Source organism: Poeciliopsis prolifica, unplaced genomic scaffold, assembly GCF_027474105.1.
Source record: "Poeciliopsis prolifica strain line A6 unplaced genomic scaffold, Auburn_PproV2 SCAFFOLD032, whole genome shotgun sequence".
Lineage (NCBI taxonomy): Eukaryota > Metazoa > Chordata > Actinopteri > Cyprinodontiformes > Poeciliidae > Poeciliopsis > Poeciliopsis prolifica.
The window spans coordinates 177,352-200,793 of record NW_026562407.1 but is presented as its reverse complement, the minus strand read 5'-3'; positions in this window follow the sequence as shown (position 1 = coordinate 200,793).

Genomic DNA, 23,442 nt, shown 5'->3' with positions numbered 1-23,442 from the left:
ACTGTGCCCAGACACAGAAGACATGTTGGTGTATTGAGGATTCCAACCCGACCAGCTACGATAGAGCAGGTGGGCATGGCGGCGTGGCGAAGTTACCTGTAACGCCATCACCATACGTTTGGCTCTCAATACCACATTTTCGGGCTCAGCTGCTGCAAACTCACAAGGATGAATATTTATCCGCTCCCCGACTGGAATCCATCACAATATTTGTAGGGCGTGGCCTAATTTCTCTATAGCGCCCCCTAGAAAACAGCAGCCCATAGTTTATGTTGTTATTAATTATTTAAATATACATTATATAACTTTTTATATATATATATATAAGTTTATTTTGTGGGTTAAAGTACAAACATTCATTCATTTTTGCTAGATATAATACAAACAAAGTCATTCAGCAAAAACTTATGACAGCGAAGTAAGAACAACTGGGGTCAGTGTTGATGGAGTACCGCTGGCACCTTGTGGCGAAGTACTGGTACTACTAGTGCAATACCAGTATTGCACCAGCAGGAGGCAGTGGTACTCCATCAATGAGAAAACAGATTGACGCTACGTAATAACAGTCAGCCGGCGACAGCTGGAGCTGCGACGTTTTCCTGAACATTTTGCCTGCTTTTTGGAGCCACAGAACTGGACTACGCTCAACATTTTCTTGGATTTTGGAGTTGCAAATCCGAACCACGCTTTTGAGCAAGAAGTCTCTGTTGGACCGGAGTTGGAGAAGTTTAATGGGCTCTTTGCACCTCAGCTTACACGTTCGGGAAAAACGGCTGAAATGTTTTGCCAAGGTAACAATTAATAATGTACATCGATCCGAAACCCCAACAAGTAAGGCAAAGAAAGGTTTTAAGATGTTCGCCTCGTTATACATTCACAGATATGAAGGTGAGTTTTATTTTCTTTAAACTGCTAGCACAAGCCTGCTAGCTTTCTAGTAAAAATCTGCTATTTAATTATCTAAAGATTTCTCAGCCATTCTAACGGACACTGTTTGTGCCTTATTTTCAAGCATATTACGTGTGTTTATTGTTAACGACAATAAAGCAGCGGGGAGGGGGGGTGGCAGATTACAGTTCTGAGTTTTTGCTTGAAGTATGACAAAGAAAAAACGAGCACAGAGCTTACTCTGGTATCGGAGTTCTAGTTCAGCTGAGTGTTCAGATTCAGAGTTATTACTTTTAGAAAAATATGGCCGTGTTGCTTAAGATTTCTGTGTTATTTCGTTTTATTACTTTTGCATGCTTGTTGTGAAGGGCTCATTAAGACGGTGTTTAGAGCGGTGTGTACGGCGTTAGCTTTCAAGAGGTAGCTTTAACTTGTAGCAACGAATATGTACAAGCTGTCTTAATTGAGGATCGCTTGGAAATCCATGAAAACTTAAACAAAGTACATAGTATTGTTTTATTTGTGTCTTAAGTACGACTTTGTCTTTTATAGCAGTCATAGTTTCTGAAAGTGGACAAAAGAGCCGCATTCGGGTATACAGTTGTGACGTCAGCGCGGCAGGTGCAAAGAGCCCATTGCTGTTCGTTTAAACAGTCGTAACTCGCGGTGCGGTGAGTAATTTATTCCTTCCTGCTGGTTCTGGAAGCCGTCATGTTTGGAACAGTTATTCTGAGGAGGATGCTAACCCAATGCCTGAGGCCTGCAACGTTTTTAATGCTAACGAAGCGCTTTACTAATTCAATAAACTGAATAGTGTGTTTGATACATCCAGTTTCATACATTCAGAGTTGTTTGTTATTATGTATAGAAGATGTTTAAAATGTTTGAAAGAGTTCTGAGAAAATGCTAAGTATCTTTTACCGATCCATTGGGGTTGTAATATTTAGTTGCAGCACTTCCTGTGATTAATACCTAATTAATGGATGGGATTCAGCCTGTGATATTGTTCTAATGTGCTGAAAGTTAACTGTGCTCTCTTAATGTGCATTACCATTGGTTTATTACTGAACAGTGCGGTTTATTAAACTGATACATCTTAACCTTCACCATTTTCCTGAATCATTTCACGATAACGTCAAAGTTGCACTGCATTTGATCTCAGTTGTAGTGAACATCAAGCATGTGGGGGTGGCTTAGTGTAAAACTTTCACTATTTACCATGAAACATCAACATTAAATGACTTCCAAATGCAAGATCACAGCTGCATCATCACACTTCCTCTGTCTTTCTAGAGAACAGCCCTGAACACATTTCCATGGTCACTTGATGCACTGTAGCCCCGCCCACTTTTAAGAGGCAGTCACATGTTTTTTCTGCTGTATGTTTTACTGTTATTCTAGAATTTATATGGGTTTCATCATGTGAATACTGACTAAAAACGATAACATGATGAACTATGAATGCTGGCTGCTGACCGAACCGCATTGGGGTGTAGAAATGACGAACTGCAGTTCTTCGCCACGTGCATATGATCGGCTCTAAATGACACGTGGATCATCGGACTGGCGCCAAATTGGATACGTATGACCTTTGTTGACCTCTAAAGAGCAAAACAGCATTGAAATGTATTTTGACTCCATTGCGCACCTACATTAATCCGCCAGCTATATATCCTCGCTAAACCAATGAATCTATACCACATTTTTTTGCATCATGAAGGATAGCCGCCGAACGCATCAATGCGTACCGCCTGGTGGACGGGCGCGGAACTGCGCAACAACTTCTGTCTTAGCACGTGCGCAGCGTTGATGGAAACTGAGCAACAGCTTCCGCGGTGCGGGCGGAGGCGCTGAAAACTGCATGAGAGCTTCTGTGGTGGCTGGCGTGAGGGCGGTGGCAATAGGCCGGAGCGGCGCTTGGCTGCGAGGGCCGTTCGAGGCTGCTTGCAGCTTTAATTATTATTATTCTTCCACCCAAATGAATTGGCTTTTTGGGGGCTTTATCATATTCAAAAACTCACCAAACTTGGCGGAGGCCTTAAGCCTGTTTAAAATTTACGTATTTTAAAGTCGTAGCAAAAATTGCAACAGAAATGTCTCTACGGCGCCACCTAGAATTGGAAAAACACCCTTTTTTACCCTCTGCTATTCACTTACTTTATCGTAGACACATGAAATTTGGTACACTTGTAGAACTCCCCAAGACGCTCAAAATTTACAATTAATGTCATAGTGCAAGTATCACAGGAAGTCAGCCATTTTTGATTGAAGTTCCCATTTTGACCCCATTTTTGCTGATTTTTGCAGTTTACAGCCTTTGTATTTGATCTATCTCCTCCTAGGGATTTTGATTGATCGACTTCAAACTCGGTCAGTCTGTTCATAAGGCATGTCCCATCTAAAGTTATCTAAACGGTGAGTTTTTGAGTATGCTGAAGGGGGGTTAGCAGGGGTCAAAGTTCACCTACTCGTCATAAAAAAATAAACTGCTATATCTCCTACACAGAAACTCACAGAAGCATCAAAGTTTCTGTGATTGATCATCATCGGGTGTCCTACAATACCCTATGGTCGAATGATGACATCACTTAGGCCACGCCCCCTGAGAACAGGAAGTGTAATGTTTTACTGTGAACTGTCGCTATCTGACCCCTTTGACCTCATCAACATGAAACTGTGCCCAGACACAGAGAACATGTTGGTGTATTGAGGATTCCAACCCCGACCAGCTTCGATGGAGCAGGTGGGCGTGGTGGCGTGGCGAAGTCACCTGTAACGCCATCGCCATACGTTTGGCTCTCAATTCCACATTTCGGGCCCAGCTGCTGCAAACTCACAAGGATGGATCCTCATCCACTCCCCAACAGGAATCCATCACAATATTTGGTGGGCGTAGCCTAATTTCTCTATAGCGCCCTCTAGAAAACTTTAAATGATCAGCCCCAAGCCATGCTTTAACCTACAAATACGAAACTTTGTACACATGTGTATCTTGTCAGGACGTAGAAAAAAGTCTCTTGGAGCCATGGTCTAAACCCCACAGGAAGTCGGCCATTTTGGATTCAATTTCGGTTTTTGACCCCATTTTTGCCGTTTACAGCCTTCATATTTGATCTATCTCCTCCTAGGGATTTCGATTGATCGGCTTCAAACTCGGTCAGTATGTTCATAAGGCATGTCTCATCTAAAGTTATCTAAACGGTGAGTTTTTGAGTATGCTGAAGGGGGGTTAGCAGGGGTCAAAGTTCACCTACTCGCCATAAAAACATAAACTGCTATATCTCCTACACAGAAACTCACAGAGGCACCAAAGTTTCTGTGATTGATCATCATCGGGTCTCCTACATTACCCTATGGTCGAATGATGACATCACTTAGGCCACGCCCCCTGAGAACAGGAAGTGTAATGTTTTACTGTGAACGTTCGCTATCCGACCCCTTTGACCTCATTAAACATGAAACTGTGCCCAGACACCGAAGACATGTTGTGTATTGAGGATTCCAACCCCGACCAGCTACGATAGAGCAGGTGGGCATGGCGGCGTGGCGAAGTTACCTGTAACGCCATCGCCATACGTTTGGCTCTCAATACCACATTTCGGGCTCAGCTGCTGCAAAACTCACAAGGATGAATATTTATCCACTCCCGACTGGAATCCATCACAATATTTGTAGGGCGTGGCCTAATTTCTCTATAGCGCCCCCTAGAAAACAGCAGCCATAGGTTATGTTGTTATTAATTATTTAAATATACATTATTATAACTTTTTATATATATATAAGTTATTTTGTGGGTTAAAGTACAAAACATTCATTCATTTTTGCTAGAAATAATACAAACAAAGTCATTCAGCAAAAAACTTATGACACAGCGAAGTAAGAACACACTGGGGTCAGTGTTGATGGAGTACCACTGGCACCTTGTGGAGAAATACTGGTACTGCTAGTGCAATACCAGTATTGCGACAGCAGGAGCAGTGGTACTCATCAATGAGAAAACAGATCGACGCTACGTAATAACAGTCAGGCCGGCGACAGCTGGAGCTGCAAAGTTTTCCTGAACATTTTGCTTGCTTTTTGGAGCGACAGAACTGGATTTACGCTCAACATTTTGCTTGGATTTTGGAGTTTGCAAATACGAACCACGCTTTGGAGCAAGAAGGCTCTGTTGGACCGGAGTTGGAGAAGTTTAATGGGCTCTTTGCACCTCAGCTTACACGTTCGGGAAACACGGCTGAAATGTTTTTCCAAGGTAACAATTAATAATGTACATCGATCCGAAACCCCAACAAGTAAGGCAAAGAAAGGTTTTAAGATGTTCGCCTCGTTATACATTCACAGATATGAAGGTGAGTTTTATTTTCTTTAAACTGCTAGCACAAGCCTGCTAGCTTTCTAGTAAAAAATCTGCTATTTAATTATCTAAAGATTTCTCAGCCATTCTAACGGACACTGTTTGTGCCTTATTTTCAAGCATATTACGTGTGTTTATTGTTAACTGGAGAGGGGGTGGGGGGGGCAGATTACAGTTCAGACTTTTTGCTTGAAGTATGACGAAGAAAACGAGCACAGAGCTTACTCTGGTATCGGAGTTCTAGTTCAGCTGAGTGTTCAGATTCAGAGTTATTACTTTTAGAAAAATATGGCCGTGTGCTTAAGATTTCTGTGTTATTTCGTTTTATTACTTTTGCATGCTTGTTGTGAATGGCTCATTAAGACAGTGTTTAGAGCGGTGTGTACGGCGTTAGCTTCAAGTGGTAGCTTTAACTTGTAGCAACGAATATTTACAAGCTGTCTTAATTGAGGATGGCTTGGACGTGGCCTAATTTCTCTATAGTGCCCCCTAGAAAATTTTAAATGATCAGCCCAAGCCATGCTTTAACCTACAATTACGAAACTTTGTACACATGTGTACCTTGTCAGGACTTACAAAAAAGTCTCTTGGAGCGATGGTCTAAACCCCAGAGGAAGTCGGCCATTTGGATTCAAGTTCGGTTTTTTACTCCATTTTTGCCGTTTACAGCCTTCATATTTGATCTATCTCCTCCTAGGGATTTCAATTGATCGGCTTCAAACTCGGTCAGTCTGTTTCATAAGGCATGTCCCATCTAAAGTTATCTAAACGGTGAGTTTTTTGAGTATGTGAAGGGGGTTATCAGGGGTCAAAGTTCACCTACTCGCCGTAAAAAAATAAACTGTTATATCTCCTACACAGAAAACTCACAGAAGCACCAAAATTACTGTTGTTGATCATCATCGGGTCTACTACAATACCCTATGGTCGAATGATGACATCACTTAGGCCACGCCCCCTGAGAACAGGAAGTGTAATGTTTTACTGTGAATGGTCGCTATCTGACCCCTTTGACCTCATCAACATGAAACTGTGCCCAGACACAGAAGACATGTTGGTGTATTGAGGATTCCAACCCTGACCAGCTTTGATGGAGCAGGTGGGCGTGGCGGCGTGGCGAAGTGACCTGTAACGCCATCGCCATACGTTTGGCTCTAAATTCCACATTTTCAGGCCCAGCTGCTGCAAACTCACAAGGATGGATCTTCATCCACTCCCCGACAGGAATCCATCAGAATATTTGGTGGGCGTAGCCTAATTTCTCCATAGCGCCCCCTAGAAAACTTTAAATGATCAGCCCCAAGCCATGCTTTAACCTACAAATACGAAACTTTGTACACATATGTACCTTGTCAGGACATACAAAAGGTCTCTTGGAGCCATGGTCTAAACCCCACAGGAAGTCGGCCATTTTGGATTCAAGTTCGGTTTTTTACTCCATTTTTGCGTTTACAGCCTTCATATTTGATCTATCTCCTCCTAGGGATTTCGATTGATCAGCTTCAAACTCGGTCAGTCTGTTCATAAGGCATGTCCCATCTAAAGTTATCTAAACGGTGAGTTTTTGAGTATGCTGAAGGGGGGTTAGCAGGGGTCAAAGTTCACCTACTCGCCGTAAAAAAATAAACTGCTATATCTCCTACACAGAAACTCACACAGGTACCAAAATTACTGTTGTTGATCATCATCGGGTCTACTACAATACCCTATGGTCGAATGATGACATCACTTAGGCCACGCCCCTGAGAACAGGAAGTGTCATGTTTTACTGTCGAAGGTCGCTATCTGACCCCTTTGACCTCATCAACATGAAACTGTGCCCAGACACAGAAAACATGTTGGTGTATTGAGGATTCCAACCCCGACCAGCTTCGATGGAGCAGGTGGGCATGGCGGCGTGGCGAAGTGAACTGTAACGCCATCGCCATACGTTTGGCTCTCAATTTTATTTTTAAAGTTTTATTTTTTTAAATAATTTTGTGGTTAGAGTACAAACATTCATTAATTTTGGCTAGAAATAATACACAAAACATCGTCATTCAGCAAAACGTTTATTCACTACACAAATGACAGCTCGCTGAGTAAAATGGGGTCAGGTTGATGGAGTACCACTGCCCCCTGGTTGCGCAATAATGGTACTGCTGGCGCAATACCAGTATTGCGCCAGCAGGAGGCAGTGGTACTCCATCAATGAGAAAACAGATCTACGGCGAACAGCCGTCAAAACGTTTCGAGCGCGTTTGCCGTGAGATTTCCAAAAGGATAGCGGTTACATTTAACCTGAAATGTTATATGTAAGCCCTCAGATAATATTTGTTGGCTTAAAACACGGAGTAAATGTAGCGTTTTGTTAATAGCTGTTATTTAATACGCAAGTAAATGCATCAATTCCAGCCGTCTGTGCCTTACTGGTCAGTTAAGTGTAAACTGTCGTGGAGCTGCTACGTCATAGCAGTCGGCCGGCGACAGCTGGAGCTGCGAAGTTTTCCTGAACATTTTGCCTGCTTTTAGGAGCCACAGAACTGGACTACGCTCAACATTTTGCTTGTGTTTTGGAGTTGGAAATCCGAACCACGCTTTTGAGCAAGAAGGCTCTGTTGGACCGGAGTTGGAGCAGTTTTAATGCGCTCTTTGCACCTGAGCTTCCGCGTTCCGGAAATACGGCTCAAATGTTTTTCCAAGGTAACAATTAATAATGTACATCGATCCGAAGCCCACACAAGTAAGCCGGAGAAAAGTTTTAAGATGTTTGCCTCGTTATACATTCACAGATATGAAGGTGAGTTTTATTTTCTCTAAACTGCTAGCACAAGCCAGCTAGCTTGTGCTAGCAGGGATTATTCTCTGACATTTTTCTAGTAAAAATCTGCTATTTAATTATCTAAAGATTTCTCAGCCATTCTAACGGACACTGTTTGTGCCTTATTTTCAAGCATATTACGTGTGTTTATTGTTAACGACAATAAGCAGCGGGGAGGGGGGGGGGGCAGATTACAGTCAGAGTTTTTGCTTGAATTATGACGAACAAAAACGAGCCCAGAGCTTACTCTGGTATCGGAGTTCTAGTTCAGCTGACTGTTCAGATTGAGAGTTATTACTTTTAGAAAAATATGGCCGTGTGATTAAGATTTCTGTGTTATTCATTTTATTACTTTTGCATGCTTGTTGTGAATGGCTCATTAAGACGGTGTTTAGAGCGGTGTGTACGGCGTTAGCTTTAACTGGTAGCTTTAACTTGTAGCAACAAATATTTACAAGCTGTCTTGATTGAGGATCGCTTGGAAATTCATGAAAACTTAAACAAAGTACATAGTATTGTTTTATTTGTGTCTTAAGTACGACTTTGTCTTTTATAGCAGTCATAGTTTCTGAAAGTGGAAAAAAGAGCCGCATTCGGGTATACAGTTGTGACGTCAGCGCGGCAGGTGCAAAGAGCCCATTGCTGTTCGTTTAAACAGTCGTAACTCGCGGTGCGGTGAGTAATTTATTCCTTCCTGCTGGTTCTGGAAGCCGTCATGTTTGGAACAGTTATTCTGAGGAGGATGCTAAGCCAATGCCTGAGGCCTGCAACGTTTTTAATGCTAACGAAGCGCTTGACTAATTCAATAAACTGAATAGTGTGTGTGATACATCCAGTTTCATACATTGAGAGTTGTTTGTTATTATGTATAGAAGATGTTTAAAATGTCGTTTCAAAGAGCTCTGAGAAAATGCTAAGTATCTTTTTACCGATCCAATGGGGTTGTAATATTTAGTTGCAGCACTTCCTGTGATTAATACCTAATTAATGGGTGGGATTCAGCCTGTGCTATTGTTCTAATGTGCTGAAAGTTAACTGTGCTCTGTTATTGTGCATTGCCCTTGGTTTATTACTGAACATTGCGGTTTATTAAACTGATACATCTTAACCTTCACCATTTTCCTGACTCATTTCACAATAACGTCAAAGTTGCACTGCATTTAGATCTCAGTTGTAGTTAACATCAAGCATGTGGGTGTGGCTTAGTGTAAAACTTTCACTATTTACCATGAAACATCAACATTAAATGACTTCCAAATGCAAGATCACAGCTGCATCACACTTCCTCTGTCTTTCTAGAGAACAGCCCTGAACACATTTCCATGGTCACTTGATGACCTCACTGTAGCCCCGCCCACTTTTAAGAGGCAGTCACATGTTTTTTTCTCATGTATATTTTACTGTTATTCTATCATTTATATGGGTTTCATCATGTGAATACTGACTAAAAACGATAACATGATTTACTCTATGAATGCTGGCTGCTGACCGAACCGCATTGGGTGTAGAAATGACGAAATGTATTACTTCGCCATGTGCATACGATAGGCTCTAAATGACACGTGGATCATCCGACAGGCACCAAATTCAATACGTATGACCTTTGTTGACCTCTAAAGAGCAAAACAGCATTGAAATGTATTTTGACTCCACTGCGCCCCCTACATTAATCCGCCAGCTATATTTCCTCGCTAAAACAATGAATCTGCACCACATTTTTTGCATCGTCAAGGAGCGCCGCCGAACGGTCGATGCGTACCGCCTGGTGGACGGGCGCGGAAACTGCGCAACAACAAGCGTTGATGGAAACTGAGCAACAGCTTCCGCGGTGCGGGCGGAGGCGCTGAAAACTGCGTGAGAGCTTCTGTGGTGGCTGGCGTCGAGCGGCGGTTGCTAGTACTCTGCGGTGGCCAATAGGCCGGAGCGGCGCTTGGCTGCGAGGGCCCGCTCGAGGCTGCTTGCAGCTTTAATTATTATTATTATTATTATTATTATTATTCCACCCAAATGAATTGGCTTTTTGAGGGCTTTATCATATTCAAAAACTCACCAAACTTGGCGGACGCGTAAAGGGAGTTTCAAAATTTTGTATTTTAAGGTCATTGCAAAAATCCCATAAGAAATGGCTCAATGCGCCACCTAGAAATTTTCAAAGGACCCTTTGCTATTCACTTACTTTATCCTAGAGACATGAAATTTGGTACACTTGTAGAGCTCCCCAAGATGCTCAAAATTTACAATTAATGTCATAGTGCAAGTATCACAGGAAGTCGGCCATTTTGGATTGAAGGTCCAATTTTGAGGCCATTTTGCCGTTTACAGCCTCCGTATTTGATCGAACTCCTCCTAGGGATTTCGATTGATCGCCTTCAAACTCGGTCAGTCTGTTCATAAGGCATGTCCCATCTAAAGTTATCAAAACGGTGAGTTTTTGAGTATGTTGAAGGGGGGTTAGCAGGGGTCAAAGTTCACCTACTCGCCATAAAAAATAAACTGCTATATCTCCTACACAGAAACTCACAGAGGCACCAAAGTTTCTGTGATTGATCATCATCGGGTGTTCTACAATACCCTATGGTCGAATGATGACATCACTTAGGCCACGCCCATGAGAACAGGAAGTCTAATGTTTTACTGTGGACGGTCGCTATCTGACCCCTTTGACCTCATCAACATGAAACTGTGCCCAGACACAGAAGACATGTTGGTGTATTGAGGATTCCAACCCCGACCATCTACGATGGAGCAGGTGGGCGTGGTGGCGTGGCGAAGTGACCTCTAACGCCATCGCCATACGTTTGGCTCTCAATTCCACATTTTCGGGCCCAACTGCTCCAAACTCACAAGGATGGATCCTCATCCACTCCCCGACAGGAATCCATCACAATATTTGGTGGGCGTGGCCTAATTTCTCTATAGCGCCCCCTAGAAAACAGCAGCCCATAGGTTATGTTGTTATTAATTATTTAAATATACATTATTATAACTTTTATATATATAAGTTTATTTTGTGGGTTAAAGTACAAACATTAATTCATTTTTGCTAGAAATAATACAAAAAAAGTCATTCAGCAAAACTTATGAAACAGCGAAGTAAAAACACACTGGGGTCAGTGTTGATGGAGTACTACTGGCCCCTTGTGACAAAATACTGGTACTGCTGGTGCAATACCAGTATTGCACCAGCAGGAGGCAGTGGTACTCCATCAATGACAAAACAGATTGACGCTACGTGATAACAGTCAGCCGGCGACAGCTGGAGCTGCAAAGTTTTCCTGAACATTTTGCCTGCTTTTTGGAGCAACAGAACTGGACTACGCTCAACATTTTGCTTGGATTTTGGAGTTGCAAATCCGAACCACGCTTTTGAGCAAGAAGGCTCTGTTGGACCGGAGTTGGAGAAGTTTAAACTGAGCAACAGCTTCCGCGGTGCGGGCGGAGGCGCTGAAAACTGCATGAGAGCTTCTGTGGTGGCTGGCGTGAGGCGGCGGTTGCCGTACCCCGCGGTGGCAATAGGCCGGAGCGGCGCTTGGCTGCGAGGGCCGTTCGAGGCTGCTTGCAGCTTTAATTAGGCCCGAGCAGCTAAGCGCTGCGAAGGCCTATTGTATCTGTACTGTTTATTAGGCCCGAGCAGCTAAGCGCTGCGAAGGCCTATTGTTTCTGTACTGTTTCTTATTATTATTATTATTATTATTCTGCCCCCTAAAGAGGGGCCTTTTTGGGGGCTTTATCATTTTCAAAAACTCACCAAACTTGGCGGACGCGTAAAGGGAGTTTCAAAATTTTGTATTTTAAGGTCATTGCAAAAATCCCATAAAAAAATGGCTCAATAGCGCCACCTACAAATTTTCAAAGGACCCTTTGCTATTCACTTACTTTATCCTAGAGACATGAAATTTGGTACACTTGTAGAGCTCCCCAAGATGCTCAAAATTTACAATTAATGTCATAGTGCAAGTATCACAGGAAGTCAGCCATTTTGGATTGAAGGTCCAATTTTGGGGCCATTTTTGCCGTTTACAGCCTTCGTATTTGATCGAACTCCTCCTAGGGATTCGATTGATCGGCTTCAAACTCGGTCAGTCTGTTCATAAGGCATGTCCCATCTAAAGTTATCAAAACGGTGAGTTTTGAGTATGCTGAAGGGGGGTTAACAGGGGTCAAAGTTCACCTACTCGCCATAAAAAAATAAACTGCTATATCTCCTACACAGAAACTCACAGAGGCACCAAAGTTTCTGTGATTGATCATTATCGGGTCTCCTACAATACCCTATGGTCGAATGATGACATCACTTAGGCCACGCCCCATGAGAACAGGAAGTGTCATGTTTTACTGTGGACGGTCGCTATCTGACCCCTTTGACCTCATCAACATGAAACTGTGCCCAGACACAGAAGACATGTTGGTGTATTGAGGATTCCAAGCCCGACCAGCTTCAATGGAGCAGGTGGGCGTGGCGGCGTGGCGAAGTGACCTCTAACGCCATCGCCATACGTTTGGCTCTCAATTCCACATTTTCGGGCCCAACTGCTCCAAACTCACAAGGATGGATCCTCATCCACTCCCCGACAGGAATCCATCACAATATTTGGTGGGCGTGGCCTAATTTCTCTATAGCGCCCCCTAGAAAACTTTAAATGATCAGCCCCAAGCCATGCTTTAACCTACAATTACGAAACGTTGTACACATGTGTACCATGTCAGGACTTACAAAAAAGTCTCTTGGAGCCATGGTCTAAACCCCACAGGAAGTCGGCCATTTTAGATTGAAGTTCAAATTTTGACCCATTTTTGCCATTTACAGCCTTCGTATTTGATCGAACTCCTCCTAGGGATTTCGATTGATCGGCTTTCAAACTCGGTCAGTCTGTTCATAAGGCATGTCCCATCTAAAGTTATCAAAACGGTGAGTTTTTGAGAATGCTGAAGGGGGGTTAGCAGGGGTCAAAGTTCACCTACACGCCATAAAAACATAAACTGCTATATTTCCTACACAGAAACTCACAGAGGCACCAAATTTTCTGTGATTGATCATCATCGGGTGTCCTACAATACCCTATGGTCGAATGATGACATCACTTAGGCCACGCCCCCTGAGAAAAGGAAGTGTCATGTTTTACTCTGAATGGTCGCTATCTGACCCCTTTGACCTCATCAACATGAAACTGTGCCCAGACACAGAAGACATGTTGGTGTGTTGAGGATTCCAACCCGACCAGCTTCGATGGAGCAGCTGGGCGTGGCGGCGTGGCGAAGTGACCTGTAACGCCATCGCCATACGTTTGGCTCTCAATTCCACATTTTTGGGTGCAGCTGCTCCAAACTCACAAGGATGGATCTTCATCCACTCCCCGACAGGAATCCATCACAATATTTGTAGGGTGTGGCCTAATTTCTCTATAGCGCCCCCTAGAAAATTTTAAATGATCAGCCCCAAGCCATGCTTTAACCTACAATTACGAAACTTTGTACACGTGTGTACCATGTCAGGACTTACAAAAAAGTCTCTTGGAGCCATGGTCTAAACTCCAGAGGAAGTCGGCCATTTTGATTGAAGTTCAGATTTTCATCCATTTTTGCCGTTTATAAACCATTTCAGTAATTCGCCACTTGGGGTCAGTATTGCTCCACAAATGAAACAGCAGATAAACAGGATGAAGAACAATATCAGTATTTCGCCAGTAGGTGTCAGTGTTCCTCCACCAATGACAAACAGATCCACGGGCGGATGGGCGTGAAAACTTTGTGAGAGCGTTGCCATTAAATTTCTAAAAGGATAGAAATGTCTCAGATAATTTTTGTTGAATTAAATCATGCAGTAAATGTAGCATTTTCTTACTTCTTCCAAACCATTTCAGTAATTCGCCACTCTGAGTAAGTATTACTCCAACAATGAAATAGAGTGCTTTAGAAACACAGCTGAAAATGATGAAAAATGACGAACTGTAGTACTTCGCCATGTGCATATGATCGGCTGTAAATGACACGTGGATCATCCGACTGACGCCAAATTGGATACGTATGACCTTTGTTGACCTCTAAAAAGAACAACAGCATTGAAATATATTTTGACTCCACTGCGCGTCCTACATTAATCCGCCAGCTATATTTCCTCGCTAAACCAATGAATCTGCACCACATTTTTTGCATCGTCAAGGAGCGACTCCGAACGCATCAGTGCGTACCGCCTGGTGGACAGGCGCGGAAACTGCGCAACAACTTCTGTCTTAGCACGTGGCCAGCGTTGATGGAAACTGAGCAACAGCTTCCGCAGTGCGGCCGGAGGTGCTGAAAACTGCGTGAGAGCTTCTGTGGTGGCTGGCGTGAGGCGACGGTTGCTCGTACCCCGCGGTGGACAATAGGCCGGAGCGGCGCTTGGCTGCGAGGGCCGTTCGAGGCTGCTTGCAGCTTTAATTAGGCCCGAGCAGCTAAGCGCTGCGAAGGCCTATTGTTTCTGTACTGTTCTTAGTATTATTATTATTATTATTCTGCCCCCCTAAAGAGGGGCCTTTTTGGGGGATTTATCATATTCAAAAACTCACCAAACTTGGCGGACGCGTAAAGGGAGTTTCAAAATTTTGTATTTTAAGGTCATCACAAAAATCCCATAAGAAATGGCTCAATAGCGCCACCTAGAAATTTTCAACGGACCCTTTGCTATTCACTTACTTTATCCTAGAGACATGAAATTTGGTACACTTGTAGAGCTCCCCAAGATGCTCAAAATTTACAATTAATGTCATAGTGCAAGTATCACAGGAAGTCGGCCATTTTGGATTGAAGGTCCAATTTTGAGGCCATTTTTGCCGTTTACAGCCTTCGTCTTTGATCGAACTCCTCCTAGGGATTTCGATTGATCGGCTTTAAACTCGGTCAGTCTGTTCAGAAGGCATGTCTCATCTAAAGTTATCAAAACTGTGAGTTTTTGAGAATGCTGAAGGGGGGTTACCAGGGTCAAAGTTCACCTACTCGCCATAAAAACATAAACTGCTATATCTCCTACACAGAAATTCACAGAGGTACCAAAGTTTCTGTGATTTATCATCATCGGGTGTCCTACAATACCATGTGGTCGAATGATGACATCACTTAGGCCACGCCCCCTGAGAACAGGAAGTGTAATGTTTACTGTGAACGGTCGCTATCTGACCCCTTTGACCTCATCAACATGAAACTGTGCCCAGACACAGAAGACATGTTGGTGTATTGAGGATTCCAACCCCGACCACATTCAATGGAGCAGGTGGGCGTGGCGGCGTGGCGAAGTGACCTCTAACGCCATCGCCATACGATTGGCTCTCAATTCCACATTTTTGGGCCCAGCTGCTCCAATTTCACAAAGATGGATCCTCATCCACTCCCCGACAGGAATCCATCACAATATTTGTGGGGCGTGGCCTAATTTCTCTATAGCGCCCCCTAGAAAACTTTAAATGATCAGCCCCAAGCCATGCTTTAACCTACAATTACGAAACGTTGTACACATGTGTACCTTGTCAGGACTTACAAAAAAGTCTCTTGGAGCCATGGTCTAAACCCCACAGGAAGTCGGCCATTTTAGATTGAATTTCAGATTTTGACCCCATTTTTGCCGTTTACAGCCTCCGTATTTGATCGAACTCCTCCTAGGGATTTTGATTGATCGTCTTCAAACTCGGTCAGTCTGCGCATAAGGCATGTCCCATCTGAAGTTATCAAAACGGTGAGTTTTTGAGAATGCTGAAAGGCGGTTAGCAGGGGTCAAAGTTCACCTACACGCCATAAAAACATAAACTGCTATATTTCCTACACAGAAACTCACAGAGGCACCAAAGTTTCAGTGATTGATCATCATCGGGTGTCCTACAATACCTTATGGTCGAATGATGACATCACTTAGGCCACGCCCCTGAGAAAAGGAAGTGTGATGTTTTACTCTTAACGGTCGCTATCTGACCCCTTTGACCTCATCAACATGAAACTGTGCCCAGACACAGAAGACATGTTGGTGTGTTGAGGATTCCAACCCCGACCAGCTTCAATGGAGCAGCTGGGCGTGGCGGCGTGGTAAAGTGACCTGTAACGCCATCGCCATACGATTGGCTCTCAATTCCACATTTTTGGGCGCAGCTGCTCCAAACTCACAAGGATGGATCTTCATCCACTCCCCGACAGGAATCCATCACAATATTTGTAGGGTGTGGCCTAATTTCTCTATAGCGCCCCCTAGAAAATTTTAAATGATCAGCCCCAAGCCATGCTTTAGCCTACAATTACGAAACTTTGTACACGTGTGTACCATGTCAGGACTTACAAAAAAGTCTCTTGGAGCCATGGTCTAAACCCCAGAGGAAGTCGGCCATTTTAGATTGAAGTTCAGATTTTGATCCTATTTTTGGTGTTTATAAACCATTTCAGTAATTCGCCACTTGGGGTCAGTATTGCTCCACAAATGAAACAGCAGATAAACAGGATGAAGAACAATATCAGTATTTCGCCAGTAGGTGTCAGTGTTCCTCCACCAATGACAGATCCATGGGCGGATGGGCGCGAAAACTTTGTGAGAGCGTTGCCATGAAATTTCTAAAAGGATAGAAATGTCTCATATAATTTTTGTTGAATTAAATCATGCAGTAAATGTAGCGTTTTCTTACTTCTTACAAACCATTTCAGTAATTCGCAACTCTGAGTAAGAATTACTCCAACAATGAAATAGTGCTTTAGAAACACAGTTGAAAATGATGAAAAATGACGAACTGTAGTACTTCGCCATGTGCATATGATCGGCTGTAAATTACACGTGGATCTTCCGACTGACGCCAAATTGGATACGTATGACCTTTGTTGACCTCTAAAGAGAACAACAGCATTGAAATATATTTTGCTAGCTATATTTCCTCGCTAAACCAATGAATCTGCACCACATTTTTTGCATCGTCAAGGAGCGCCTCCAAACGCATCAGTGCGTACCGCCTGGTGGACGGGCGCGGAAACTGCGCAACAACTTCTGTGTTAGCACGTGGCCAGCGTTGATGGAAACTGAGCAACAGCTTCCGCGGTGCGGGCGGAGGAGCTGAAAACTGCGTGAGAGCTTCTGTGGTGGCTGACGTGAGGCGACGGTTGCTAGTACCCCGCGGTGGCAATAGGCCGGAGCGGCGCTTGGCTGCGAGGGCCGTTCGAGGCTGCTTGCAGCTTTAATTATTATTATTATTATTATTATTTTTCTTCCCACCTCTTTGGGGGGCTTTTTGGGGGCCTTATCATATTGGAAAACTCACCAAACTTGGCGGAGGCCTTAAGCCTGTTTAAAAATTTTGATTTTTAAGGTCATCACAAAAATCCCACAAGAAATGGCTCAATAGCGCCACCTAGAAATTTTCAAAGGACCCTTTGCTATTCACTTACTTTATCCTAGAGACATGAAATTTGGTACACTTGTAGAGCTCCCCAGGACGCTCAAAATTTACAATTAATGTCATAGTGCAAGTATCACAGGAAGTCGGCCATTTTGGATTGAAGGTCCAATTTTGAGGCCATTTTTGCCGTTTACAGCCTCCGTATTTGATCGAACTCCTCCTAGGGATTTCGATTGATCGGCTTCAAACTCGGTCAGTCTGTTCATAAGGCATGTCCCATCTAAAGTTATCAAAACTGTGAGTTTTTGAGTATGCTGAAGGGGGGTTAGCAGGGGTCAAAGTTCACCTACTCGCCATAAAAACATAAACTGCTATATCTCCTACACAGAAACTCACAGAGGAACCAGAGTTACTGTGATTAATCATCATTGGCTGCCCTACAATACCCTATGGTCGAATGATGACATCACTTAGACCACGCCCCCTGAGAACAGGAAGTGTCATGTTTTACTGAGAACGGTCGCTATCTGACCCCTTTGACCTCATCAACATGAAACTGTGCCCAGACACAGAGAACATGTTGATGTGTTGAGGATTCCAACCCCGACCAGCTTCGATAGAGCAGGTGGGCATGGGGGCGTGGCGAAGTGACCTGTAACGCCATCGCCATACGTTTGGCTCTCAATTCCACATTTTCAGGCCCAGCTGCTCCAAACTCACAAGGATGGTCCCTCATCAACTCCCCTACAGGAATCCATCACAATATTTGGTGGGCGTGGCCTAATTTCTCTATAGCGCCCCCTAGAAAATTTTAAATGATCAGCCCCAAGCCATGCTTTGACCTACAATTACGAAACTTTGTACACATTTGTATCATGTCAGGACTTAAAAGAAAGTCTCTTGGAGCCATGGTCTAAACCCCACAGGAAGTCGGCCATTTTGGATTGAAGTTCAGATTTTGACCCCATTTTTGCCGTTTACAGCCTTCCTATTTGATCGAACTCCTCCTAGAGATTTCGATTGATCGGCTTCAAACTCGGTCAGTCTGCTCATAAGGCATGTCCCATCTAAAGTTATCAAAACGGTGAGTTTTTGAGAATGCTGAAGGGGGGTTAGCAGGGGTCAAAGTTCACCTACTCGCCGTAAAAAATAAACTGCTATATCTCCTACACAGAAACTCACAGAGGCACCAAAGTTTCTGGAATTGATCATCATCGGGTGTCCTACAATACCCTATGGTGGAATGATGACATCACTTAGGCCACGCCCCCTGAGAAAAGGAAGTGTCATGTTTTACTCTGAACGGTCGCTATCTGACCCCTTTGACCTCATCAACATGAAAACTGTGCACAGACACAGAAGACATGTTGGTGTGTTGAGGATTCCAACCCCGACCAGCTTCGATTGAGCAGCTGGGCGTGGCGGCGTGGCGAAGTGACCTGTAACGCCATCGCCATACGTTTGGCTCTCAATTCCACATTTTTGGCCACAGCTGCTCCAAACTCACAAGGATGGATCTTCATCCACTCCCCGACAGGAATCCATCACAATATTTGTAGGGTGTGGCCTAATTTATCTATAGCGCCCCCTAGAAAATTTTAAAAGATCAGCCCCAAGCCATGCTTTAACCTACAATTACGAAACTTTGTACACGTGTGTACCATGTCAGGACTTACAAAAAAGTCTCTTGGAGCCATGGTCTAAACCCCAGAGGAAGTCGGCCATTTTAGATTGAAGTTCAGATTTTGATCCCATTTTTGGCGTTTATAAACCATTTCAGTAATTCGCCACTTGGGGTCAGTATTGCTCCACAAATGAAACAGCAGATAAACAGGATGAAGAACAATATCAGTATTTCGCCAGTAGGTGTCAGTGTTCCTCCACCAATGACAAACAGATCCACGGGCGGATGGGCGTGAAAACTTTGTGAGAGCGTTGCCATGAAATTTCTAAAAGGATAGAAATGTCTCAGATAATTTTTTGTTGAATTAAATCATGCAGTAAATGTAGCGTTTTCTTACTTCTTACAAACCATTTCAGTAATTCGCCACTCTGAGTAAGTATTACTCCAACAATGAAATAGAGTGCTTTAGAAACACAGCTGAAGATGATGAAAAATGACGAACTGTAGTACTTCGCCATGTGCATATGATCGGCTGTAAATGACACGTGGATCATCCGACTGACGACAAATTGGATACGTATGACCTTTGTTGACCTCTAAAGAGAACAACAGCATTGAAATATATTTTGACTCCACTGCGCGTCCTACATTAATCCGCCAGCTATATTTCCTCGCTAAACCAATGAATCTGCACCACATTTTTTGCATCGTCAAGGAGCGTCTCCGAACGCATCAGTGCGTAACGCCTGGTGGACGGGCGCGGAAACTGCGCAACAACTTCTGTGTTAGCAGGTGGCCAGCGTTGATGGAAACTGAGCAACAGCTTCCGCAATGCGGGCGGAAGAGCTGAAAACTGCGTGAGAGCTTCTGTGGTGGCTGGCGTGAGGCGCCGGTTGCTAGTACCCGCGGTGGCAATAGGCCGGAGCGGCGCTTGGCTGCGAGGGCCGTTCGAGGCTGCTTGCAGCTTTAATTATTATTATTATTAGGCCCGAGCAGCTAAGCGCTGCGAAGGCCTATTGTATCTGTACTGTTTATTATTATTATTATTATTATTTTTCTTCCCACCTCTTTGGGGGGCTTTTTGGGGGCCTTATCATATTGGAAAACTCACCAAACTTGGCGGAGGCCTTAAGCCTGTTTAAAAATTTTGATTTTTAAGGTCATCACAAAAATCCCACAAGAAATGGCTCAATAGCGCCACCTAGAAATTTTCAAAGGACCCTTTGCTATTCACTTACTTTATCCTAGAGACATGAAATTTGGTACACTTGTAGAGCTCCCCAGGACGCTCAAAATTTACAATTAATGTCATAGTGCAAGTATCACAGGAAGTCGGCCATTTTGGATTGAAGGTCCAATTTTGAGGCCATTTTTGCCGTTTACAGCCTCCGTATTTGATCGAACTCCTCCTAGGGATTTCGATTGATCGGCTTCAAACTCGGTCAGTCTGTTCATAAGGCATGTCCCATCTAAAGTTATCAAAACTGTGAGTTTTTGAGTATGCTGAAGGGGGGTTAGCAGGGGTCAAAGTTCACCTACTCGCCATAAAAACATAAACTGCTATATCTCCTACACAGAAACTCACAGAGGAACCAGAGTTACTGTGATTAATCATCATTGGCTGCCCTACAATACCCTATGGTCGAATGATGACATCACTTAGACCACGCCCCCTGAGAACAGGAAGTGTCATGTTTTACTGAGAACGGTCGCTATCTGACCCCTTTGACCTCATCAACATGAAACTGTGCCCAGACACAGAGAACATGTTGGTGTGTTGAGGATTCCAACCCGACCAGCTTCGATAGAGCAGGTGGGCATGGGGGGCGTGGCGAAGTGACCTGTAACGCCATCGCCATACGTTTGGCTCTCAATTCCACAGTTTTGTGCCCAGCTGCTCCAAACTCACAAGGATGGTCCCTCATCAACTCCCCTACAGGAATCCATCACAATATTTGGTGGGCGTGGCCTAATTTCTCTATAGCGCCCCCTAGAAAATTTTAAATGATCAGCCCCAAGCCATGCTTTGACCTACAATTACGAAACTTTGTACACATTTGTATCATGTCAGGACTTAAAAGAAAGTCTCTTGGAGCCATGGTCTAAACCCCACAGGAAGTCGGCCATTTTGGATTGAAGTTCAGATTTTGACCCATTTTTGCCGTTTACAGCCTTCCTATTTGATCGAACTCCTCCTAGAGATTTCGATTGATCGGCTTCAAACTCGGTCAGTCTGCTCAAAGGCATGTCCCATCTAAAGTTATCAAAACGGTGAGTTTTTGAGAATGCTGAAGGGGGGTTAGCAGGGGTCAAAGTTCACCTACTCGCCGTAAAAAATAAACTGCTATATCTCCTACACAGAAACTCACAGAGGCACCAAAGTTTCTGGAATTGATCATCATCGGGTGTCCTACAATACCCTATGGTGGAATGATGACATCACTTAGGCCACGCCCCCTGAGAAAAGGAAGTGTCATGTTTTACTCTGAACGGTCGCTATCTGACCCCTTTGACCTCATCAACATGAAACTGTGCACAGACACAGAAGACATGTTGGTGTGTTGAGGATTCCAACCCCGACCAGCTTCGATTGAGCAGCTGGGCGTGGCGGCGTGGCGAAGTGACCTGTAACGCCATCGCCATACGTTTGGCTCTCAATTCCACATTTTGGCCACAGCTGCTCCAAACTCACAAGGATGGATCTTCATCCACTCCCGACAGGAATCCATCACAATATTTGTAGGGTGTGGCCTAATTTATCTATAGCGCCCCCTAGAAAATTTTAAAAGATCAGCCCCAAGCCATGCTTTAACCTACAATTACGAAACTTTGTACACGTGTGTACCATGTCAGGACTTACAAAAAAGTCTCTTGGAGCCATGGTCTAAACCCCAGGGGAAGTCGGCCATTTTAGATTGAAGTTCAGATTTTGATCCCATTTTTGGCGTTTATAAACCATTTCAGTAATTCGCCACTTGGGGTCAGTATTGCTCCACAAATGAAACAGCAGATAAACAGGATGAAGAACAATATCAGTATTTCGCCAGTAGGTGTCAGTGTTCCTCCACCAATGACAAACAGATCCACGGGCGGATGGGCGTGAAAACTTTGTGAGAGCGTTGCCATGAAATTTCTAAAAGGATAGAAATGTCTCAGATAATTTTTGTTGAATTAAATCATGCAGTAAATGTAGCGTTTCTTACTTCTTACAAACCATTTCAGTAATTCGCCACTCTGAGTATTACTCCAACAATGAAATAGAGTGCTTTAGAAACACAGCTGAAGATGATGAAAAATGACGAACTGTAGTACTTCGCCATGTGCATATGATTGGCTGTAAATGACACGTGGATCATCCGACTGACGCCAAATTGGATACGTATGACCTTTGTTGACCTCTAAAGAGAACAACAGCATTGAAATATATTTTGACTCCACTGCGCGTCCTACATTAATCCGCCAGCTATATTCCTCGCTAAACCAATGAATCTGCACCACATTTTTTGCATCGTCAAGGAGCGCCTCCGAACGCATCAGTGCGTACCGCCTGGTGGACATGCGCGGAAACTGCGCAACAACTTCTGTGTTAGCACGTGGCCAGCGTTGATGGAAACTGAGCAACAGCTTCCGCGGTGCGGGCGGAGGAGCTGAAAACTGCGTGAGAGCTTCTGTGGTGGCTGACGTGAGGCGACGGTTGCTAGTACCCCGCGGTGGCAATAGGCCGGAGCGGCGCTTGGCTGCGAGGGCCGTTCGAGGCTGCTTGCAGCTTTAATTAGGCCCGAGCAGCTAAGCGCTGCGAAGGCCTATTGTTTTCCTATTGTTTATTATTATTATTATTCTTCCACCCAAATGAATTGGCTTTTTGGGGCTTTATCATATTCAAAAACTCACCAAACTTGGCGGAGGCCTTAAGCCTGTTTAAAATTTACGTATTTTAAAGTCGTAGCAAAAATTGCAACAGAAATGTCTCTACGGCGCCACCTAGAAATTGGAAAAACACCCTTTTTTACCCTCTGCTATTCACTTACTTTATCATAGACACATGAAATTTGGTACACTTGTAGAACTCCCCAAGACGCTCAAAATTTACAATTAATGTCATAGTGCAAGTATCACAGGAAGTCAGCCATTTTTGATTGAAGTTCCCATTTTGACCCCATTTTTGCCGATTTTTGCCTTTTACAGCCTTGTATTTGATCTATCTCCTCCTAGGGATTTTGATTGATCGACTTCAAACTCGGTCAGTCTGTTCATAAGGCATGTCCCATCTAAAGTTATCAAAACTGTGAGTTTTTGAGTATGCTGAAGGGGGGTTAGCAGGGGTCAAAGTTCACCTACTCGCCGTAAAAAAATAAACTGCTATATCTCCTACACAGAAACTGACAAAGGCACCAAAGTTACTGTGATTGATCATCATCGGCTGCCCTACAATACCCTA